Source organism: Ornithodoros turicata, chromosome 1 (genome assembly GCF_037126465.1).
Source record: "Ornithodoros turicata isolate Travis chromosome 1, ASM3712646v1, whole genome shotgun sequence".
NCBI classification, from domain to species: Eukaryota; Metazoa; Arthropoda; class Arachnida; order Ixodida; family Argasidae; genus Ornithodoros; species Ornithodoros turicata.
Window position 1 is genome coordinate 229552074 of NC_088201.1, and position 8621 is coordinate 229560694.

Sequence of the window (8621 nt, forward strand, 5' to 3'; positions counted from 1 at the left end):
AGTGAAATTGTACGAGTGAGAGAGGTTCCAAAAGTAGAGAAGATCATAAAACGACGAGTTAGAAATGGGAAGCTTCAGTACTTGGTTCAGTTCACTGGCAGTCTGGACAAGAAGCGGATCGCAGAAAATTACCTTGGTTTGTAATGACCAGTCAAGACAAGTCAGCCGCCGATGACACAACATGGCCTGAGGTTGATCCTCGGCTTGATAACGCATGGTTGTCATCATCAGACGCAGATGAAGAGCAGCCTGTGCTAGGTAGAGATGTGTGTGGCAGATGGAGAAGAGGTTACACACACGAATTTCGGATGCAGCCTGTGTGTCGTCTCAAACACATCTCCTACAAAGAGATATTGGAATGTGGGTTAACACAAGTAGGCAAAACTTTGCTCGTGGAAGCTTTTAAAATTGTGACGGATATGGTGTTGTTTCAAGCGCTGCCAGATCAACCTCCTGACAGGGTTACTTGGAAAACTGCAAAAACAATGTATGCCAGAGTTCACACCGCCTGTACGTTTGCCTCGGAATCACCTTTTGCCTTACTTGCTGAATGGTCACGTCACGTGGACGAAATTGTGACATATGCTGACGAGGTTGACGCTATGCATCTTGCTGCCGAGAGTCTATGTTTCATGGAACAAGCCGAGTCTGAAGGTTGGCACTACTTAACAGGCTACATCAGCAAGCTAACACTTGACCTCTTCAAACATCGACTGGTGCACAATGGAGCATAAAAAAAAATAATCACCGCTCATGTATCAGGGAAATAAAAATGTACATTTGTACTAAGCCCTCTCATTTCATTGTGAGTGAACAGACATGGATAGATGTTTGTGTGTTCTCTTCTCCGTTGTGTGGCACACGTTTTTGCTTGTTGTGGTGATCATCGAGCTAACGAAGCTTCCATCCTCTTCCCTTCAGCTTCATCAGGGCAATTGCAGCAAAGAAGCTGAACTGGAAAAATATGTTTATGTACATTCGTGCCCTTCTGACTTGCTTGTGGTACGCATTTGGAGTGAAAACGGTAAACCGAAGCGTTCTGGTGTTACCCTAACACGAAACGAAACACACCCAGCTGCAAAAATGCTTAGAGACAGCCAATCTTACAAGGACCTATTACGATAACGAATGCTCAGATGTATGCTGTTTGTGCTTAGAACGTGAGTTAAAACTTCGCCGCTGCCCAGGCAACATTTACTCTCTTGGCAGAACAATTGGTCCACATCACTCTGGCTATGGAATCTCACTATCTAAAAGGGCTGTGATCTCACTGTCCTTGTATCTAAATAAAAAAAAAAATGTAACTGTTTGCAAACGTTTTCACTTCCTGTGATGGGCTAGGAAAGCATTCCTTAAATCACAAAGACCTGCATGTCGCTACTGAAAGCGAGAGGCATGAAACCTTGTCGTTCCTCATATTTGCATTTCATAAATGACTTGCATGTTCATAGAAAAGCATTATATATAGTATATGTATTGCAAAAGAGGAGGGCAAATCCATGTACTTACCACAGTCTGCCTTTCCAGTCAAACACTCTCACGGAGAAAAAAAATCTTCATCTGGAATCCTGAGTGGATTAACTTGAAAAAAAAAAGTTTTCCACCTCTTCTCCATTGTATAGCACACATTTTTGCCTTGTTGTCAAGGAAGATCTCAAACTCTTCCCTTCAACCTCTTCGGAGTAGTTACAGCAAAAGAAGGAAGATGAACTGGAAATATGTTTTATGTCAAAGCAAAATCAAACGATAAAAAAAAAACACCGTTTCGCTAAGTTTAAATGCAAAGAAACATGCAGTAACAAGACTGAACATTTCCTAAAGTAGGCTTTCCCCCAATGCACGTAGGAGTTGGGTGAAGACTAGCTACATCTCACAAATGAAGGTAGACACATTCCTTTCTTTCTGACCTGTTTGCCATTGACGTGCAGGTGAAGTGTTCTGTTGTTACCCGAACATGAAATGAAAAAGAGAAGCTAAAAAATGCTTAGAAGAAGTCGATCTTACAAGCCCAAAATGTGAGATGACCCTTCAACCTCGTCGGAGTAGTTACAACAAAGACGATGAACTGGAAAATATGTTTTATGAAGAACCAAAGTCAAACAATTAAAAAAAACACCGTTCCGCTGAATTGAAATGCAAAGAAACAAGCAATCCAGCAAGACTGAGCATTTCCTAACGTTGACTTCCCGCACCGCACGTAGAAGTTAGGTGAAGCCGACTTGTAAATTAGCAATGTCCTCCAAAACATACAACGCAATGCAATGTCCTAAATAAAAAAATAATGTTGTACTGTTTGCAATCGTTTATTTTTCATTTAATCTACTGCGATGATCTAAGAAGGTGCACTTTAAAATCACAAAGATTGCATGTCGGTAGCGGGAAGGAATGAACCTCTTTTCTTTTTTTCTTTCACCTACATGCATTCCATAAATGGCTGTGACCTTGCACGCTCACAGGGGAAGAACTTATAACAAGAGAAGAGAAAAAAAGCATGTACTCACCTTAGTCTGCTTTTCCAGTCAAACACCCGCACGGAAAAACCTGAGCTGGAATGTCAAGTGAATCCACCTGAAAACAATCAAGTGGCATTCGCTTGACATTCCAGCTCAGTCCGGAAAGCGTTGCGGACGAACCGTCTTATATAGAAGTCGCTTCGTTTGCCTATGAGAGTGCAGCGTCGACCGTCTCGCCCCAAAGACGTGATGAGGAAAGTGATATTATCGTTTATCCTTGAGGGGTAATTACGGCTTTACCCGGGCTGGCTCGCTCTGTTCAGCATGGAGGTGGCTGTCATTAGTATACTGCGTCTTTTTTTCTTCTTCTTTTTCCTGCGGCGCAACATGTATCGCATAGTAATTATTTTTCCTGTCTTCGAGTTGCAAAGGCGACACCGGCTAGAGTAAAAAGGTACGACCTTTATCCAACGAGTTGTCTTATATGCAAATGCTTGCTATTGCAATAACATCGTGTATCTTCGAGCGTTTATTCGACTTGCTCGTGTACTCATGCAAATCAGCAGAAGAGATATCACAGTCTGAGTGGAAACAGCGTGACCTTCAGCCATCCCGTCGTCTAATATGCAAAGCGTTGCTAACACAACAACATCTTAATGGAATACGGAAAAGTGATCTTATCATTTCTCGAGAGTTAATCCATGTCGTACACAAAAACGGATTAATGGGGAGAGGTAGCCTGGTCGACTGCAAGTCCAAGCATGTTTAATGAAATCTCTACAATGAATATCATGATGTTCCCCCATGATGCGTCGGATGTCGAATTTCGAAGCGGTAAGCCTTTTGTCGGTTACACGCCCTTAGCACCCTGTCCATAATCACTTCTCAATACTAGCTATGCCATATCCTTGCAATTCGCAACGATGTTGTGGCGGGGGGGCCCGGTGCATTTTTCTTTTTTCGATCGGTTGTCGAAGGTCAGAGCTGTAGGCTTTTTTTTTTTTCCGGTTACGCTCTTAGCGCTCTGAAGTTTAAGTATATACTGTCTCCTCGCACTTCGGAAGGAGTCGATTGGCTCATCAACCATTTCCATTAGGCAGACGATAGCGAGGTGTCCTACTTGTCGACTTTAAAACGTAATAAGAAAAAAAAATATTTGAACAATGTTGTGCCATGTACGAATCGAGCTATCGTTTTATCCTTGCAGGGATCCAATAAACAAAATACAGAAGCCGACACTGAAGATTTTTGTTTAAGTTTAATTTGTACAAGCTTTCGCGTGGAGATCCACGCTTCCTCTGTATTTGTTTATGGGACCTACAGGACTTGACTCCCCTCTTCGTATACGCTTTTGCAGGATCGAGTAAGAATTGTGCAACTATCCATAAAGAATTAATGTTCATAATCTTATTATTATTTCATTTTACTAAGATCCTTAGATGGATGAACGGTTATGGCACATTTCTGATTTCATAACTAAGCTAATTATTCATTCTTAACGTAGTTTGTTTAAAACAAGAGGTATATCATTCTGATGGAACTACACAATTAAGATGACATTCAGTGAGTGCATCCTACAGGCAAGCAAAGGGGTTGGTGCCCCCACGTGGTCAGCCACAACTGGTCAGGTTTAAAATCTGCGAGAGGGTGGAGGTAAACTTATTAAGAAGTATAACGACAGCTTCGTGGGCTGGTTCAACCTTCGTGAGATGATGGGGTGCTGCTGTAGTGGGACTGGGGGGGTAGTTCAGTCATAATTAAAATACGATCTTGCAACTGTGCTTTTTATGTAGTTCCTTCTAATCTACAGTAGGCATGCAACCTAATTATAATAAGAAGCGCGTGTTGCGCGTGCGAGGGACTTGCTGGAGGCTGGCTTACGACATGGGGGCTGGTGCCCACGTGGTAATTCCTCAGATGACACAGTGAGGTCGGTATCACTCTGACGTGGTTTACTCCAACACAGTAGGGTGTGCACCTAATTATAATATTAAGAAAGGCATGTGGCAGGGATGGCTTACCAGATGGAGTCGTGAAAGTGGGCTGGTGCCCACGTGGTTAATTCCTCAGATGATACAGTGAGGTCGGTATCTGTGGGCTGGCGCTCACGAGGTTTAACCCTAATTAACATTCGCAAGAGCGGGATGGGGCGGGGACGGGGGCGGTCTTGTTTGTTGATGCTAAATACGCTAGCTAGCGTATCTAGCAATTGTTTTGCTAGATAGGCACTGCGAGATACGCTAGTTTTTCTGACTACTCCCATGATAGCTTCACCGACGAAACGTGGCCGCTGCTAAGCCTTACTACGCTGTACGCGCTCGTAGCCTAGCCTGACCTGACCTGACCAGACCAGAACACAGTTTTCCAATGCCAGCAGCTCTCTCATGATAGCTTCACCGACGAAACGCGGCCGCTACTAAGCCTGACTACGCTGTACACGCTCGTAGCCTAGCCTAGCCTAGCCGAGCCGAACCTAAACTAACCTGACCTAACCTAACGTAACGTAACCTAACCTAACATAACCTAGAACACAGTTTTCCAATGCGGGCAGCTCTCTCATGATAGTTCACCGGCGAAACCCGGCCGCTGCTAAGCCTTATTACGCTGTACGTGCTCGTAGCCTAACCTAACCTAACCTAACTAAAACGCCATTTTCCAATGCCAGCAGCTGTCTCATGATAGCTTCACCGACGAAACGCGGCCGCTGCTACCCTTACTACGCTGTACGCGCTCGTAGCCTAGCCTGACCTGACCTAACCTGACCTGACCTGACCTGACCAGACCAGAACAGTTTTCCAAAGCCGGCAGCTCTCTCGTGATAGCTTCACCGACGAAACGCGGCCGCTGCTAAGCCTTACTATGCTGTACGCTCTCGTAGCCTAGCCTGACCTGACCTGACCAGACCAGAACACAGTTTTCCAATGCCAGCAGCTCTCTCATGATAGCTTCACCGACGAGACGCGGCCGCTGCTACGCCTTACTACGCTGTACGCGCTCGTAGCCTAACCTAGCCTAGCCTAGCCTAGCCTAACCTAACCTAACCTAACCTAACCTAACCTAACCTAACCTAACCTAACCTAACCTAACCAAACCAAACCAAACCAAACCAAACCCAACCCAACACACAGTTTTCCAATGCCGGCAGCTGTCCCATGATAGCTTCACCGACGAAACGTGGCCGCTGCTAAGCCTTACTATGCTGTACGCGCTCGTAGCCTAGCCTGACCTAACCTAACCTAACTTAAACACAGTTTTCCAATGCCGGCAGCTCTCTCATGATAGCTTTACCGACGAAACGCGGCCGCTGCTAAGCCTTACTACGTTGTACGCGATTGTAGCCTAGCCTAGCCTAACCTAACCTAACCTGACCTGACCAGACCAGAACAGTTTTCCAAAGCCGGCAACTCTCTCGTGATAGCTTCACCGACGAAACGCGGCCGCTGCTAAGCCTTACTACGCTGTACGCGCTCGTAGCCTAGCCTGACCTAGCCTAACCTAACCTAAACACAGTTTTCCAATGCCGGCAGCTCTCTCATGATAGCTTTACCGACGAAACGCGGCCGCTGCTAAGCCTTACTACGCTGTACGCGATTGTAGCCTAGCCTAACCTAACTAGAACGCCGTTTTGCCATGCCGGCAGCTCTCCATGGTAGCTTCACCGACGAAACGCGGCCGCTGCTGCCCTTAGTACACGCTCGTAGCCTAGCCTAGCCTAGCCTAGCCTAGCCTAACCTAACCTGACCTGACCTGACCTGACCTAATCTGACCAGACCAGACGAGGACAGAACACAGTTTTCCAATGCCGGCAGCTCTCTCATGGTAGCTACACCGACGAAACGCGGCCGCTGCTAAGCCTTACTACGCTGTACGCGCTCGTAGCCTAGCCTAACCTAACCTGACCAGACCAGACGAGGCTAGAACACAGTTTTCCAATGCCGCCAGCTCTCTCATGATAGCTTCACCGACGAAACGCGGCCGCTGCAAAGCCTTACTACGCTGTACGTGCTCGTAGCCTAACCTAACCTAACTAGAACGCCGTTTTGCCATGCCGGCAGCTCTCTCATGGTAGCTTCACCGACGAAACGCGGCCGCTGCTACGCCTTACTATGCTGTACGTGCTCGTAGCCTAGCCTAGCCTAACCTAACCTAGCCTAGTCTAACCTAACCTAACCTAACCTAACCTAACCTAACCTAACCTAACCTAACCTAACCTAGCCTAGCCTAGCCTAGCCTAGCCTAGCCTAAGCTAACCTAACTTAACCTAACCTAACCTAACCTAGCCTAGCCTAGCCTAGCCTGGTCTAGCCTAGCCTAACCTAGCCTAGCCTAACCTAACCCAACCCAACCCAACCCAACACACAGTTTTCCAATGCCGGCAGCTCTCTCATGATAGCTTCACCGATGAAACGGGGCCGGTGCTAAGCCTTACTACGCTGTGCACGCTGGTCGCCTAACCTAACCTAACTAGAACGGTTTTCCAATGCCGGCAGCACTCTCATGATAGCTTTACCGACGAAACGCGGCCGGTGCTATGCCTTACTACGCTGTACGTACTCGTAGCCTAGCCTAGCCTAGCCTAGCCTAGCCTAACCTAACCTAGCCTAGCCTAGCCTAGCCTGACCTAACCTAACCTAACCTAACCTAACCTAACCCAACCCAACCGAACACACAGTTTTCCAATGCCGGCAGCTCTCTCATGGTAGCTTCACCGACGAAACGCGGCCGCTGCTAAGCCTTACTACGCTGTACGCCCTCGTAGCCTAACCTAGCCTAGCCTAGCCTAACCTAACCTAACCTAACCTTACCCAACCCAACACACAGTTTTCCAATGCCGGCAGCTCTCTCATGATAGCTTCACCGACGAAACGCGGCCGCTGCTAAGCCTTACTACGCTGTACGCGCTCGTAGCTTAACCTAGCCTAACCTAGCCTAGCCTAGCCTAGCCTAGCCTAGCCTAGCCTAACCTAACCTAACCTAACCTAACCTAACCTAACCCAACCTAACCTAACCTAGCCTAGCCTAACCTACCCTAGCATAGCCTAACCTAACTAGAACAGTTTTCCAATGCCGGCAGCTCTCTCATGATAGCTTCACCGACGAAACGCGGCCGCTGCTAAGCCTTACTACGCTGTACGCGCTCGTAGCTTAACCTAGCCTAGCCTAGCCTAGCCTAACCTAACCTAACCTAACCCAACCTAACCTAACCTAGCCTAGCCTAACCTACCCTAGCCTAGCCTAACCTAACCTAACCTAACCTAACCTACCTAAAACGCCATTTTGCAATGCCAGCAGCTGTCTCATGATAGCTTCACCGACGAAACGCGGCCGGTGCCAAGCCTTACTACGCTGTACGCGCTCGTAGCCTAGCCTGACCTGACCAGACGAGAACACAGTTTTCCAAAGCCGGCAGCTCTCTCATGATAGCTTCACGGACGAAACGCGGCCGCTCCTAAGCCTTACTACGCTGTACGCGCTCGTAGCCTAACCTAACTAGAACGCTGTTTTGCAATGCCAGCAACTCTCTCATCATAGCTTCACCGACGAAACGCGGCCGCTGCTAAGCCTCACTACACTGAACGCGCTCGTAGCCTAGCCTAGCCTAGCCTAGCCTAGCCTAGCCTAACCTAACCTGACCTGACCAGACCAGACCAGACGAGAACACAGTTTTCTAATGCCGGCAGCTCTCTCATGATAGCTTCACCGACGAAACGCGGCCGCTGCTAAGCCTTGCTACGCTGTACGCGCTCGTAGCCTAACCTAACCTAACCTAACTAGAACAGTTTTCCAATGCCAGCAGCTCTCTCATGATAGCTTCACCGACGAAACGCGGCCGCTGCTAAGCTTTGCTACGCTGTACGCGCTCGTAGCCTAGCCTAGCCTAACCTAACCTAACCTAATCTAGCCTAACCTAGCCTAGCCTAGCCTAGCCTAGTCTAACCTGACCTAACCTAACCTAACCCAACCCAACCCAACACACAGTTTTCCAATGCCAGCAGCTGTCTCATGATAGCTTAACCGACGAAACGTGGCCGCTGCTAAGCCTTACTACGCTGTACGCGCTCGTAGCCTAGCCTGACCTGACCTGACCAGACCAGAACACAGTTTTCCAATGCCAGCAGCTCTCTCATGATAGCTTCACCGACGAAACGCGGCCGCTGCTACGCCTTA

The 8621-nt window shown here is 47.6% G+C and overlaps 1 long non-coding RNA gene across 2 annotated transcripts; it reads right to left on the reverse strand.

Annotated features, from left to right (window-relative positions):
- Positions 1-217: 217 nt before the first annotated feature.
- Positions 218-2609, reverse strand: LOC135379075 (uncharacterized). Of its 2 annotated transcripts, XR_010418701.1 has the most exons (4): positions 2502-2609; positions 1908-1938; positions 1510-1710; positions 218-340 (listed from the first exon to the last, which is right to left on the reverse strand). It is a non-coding gene; the product is annotated as an uncharacterized LOC135379075 (long non-coding RNA). The 2 variants fall into 2 exon arrangements; XR_010418702.1 differs by lacking the exon at positions 1908-1938.
- Between the last annotated feature and the right edge of the window lie 6012 nt (positions 2610-8621).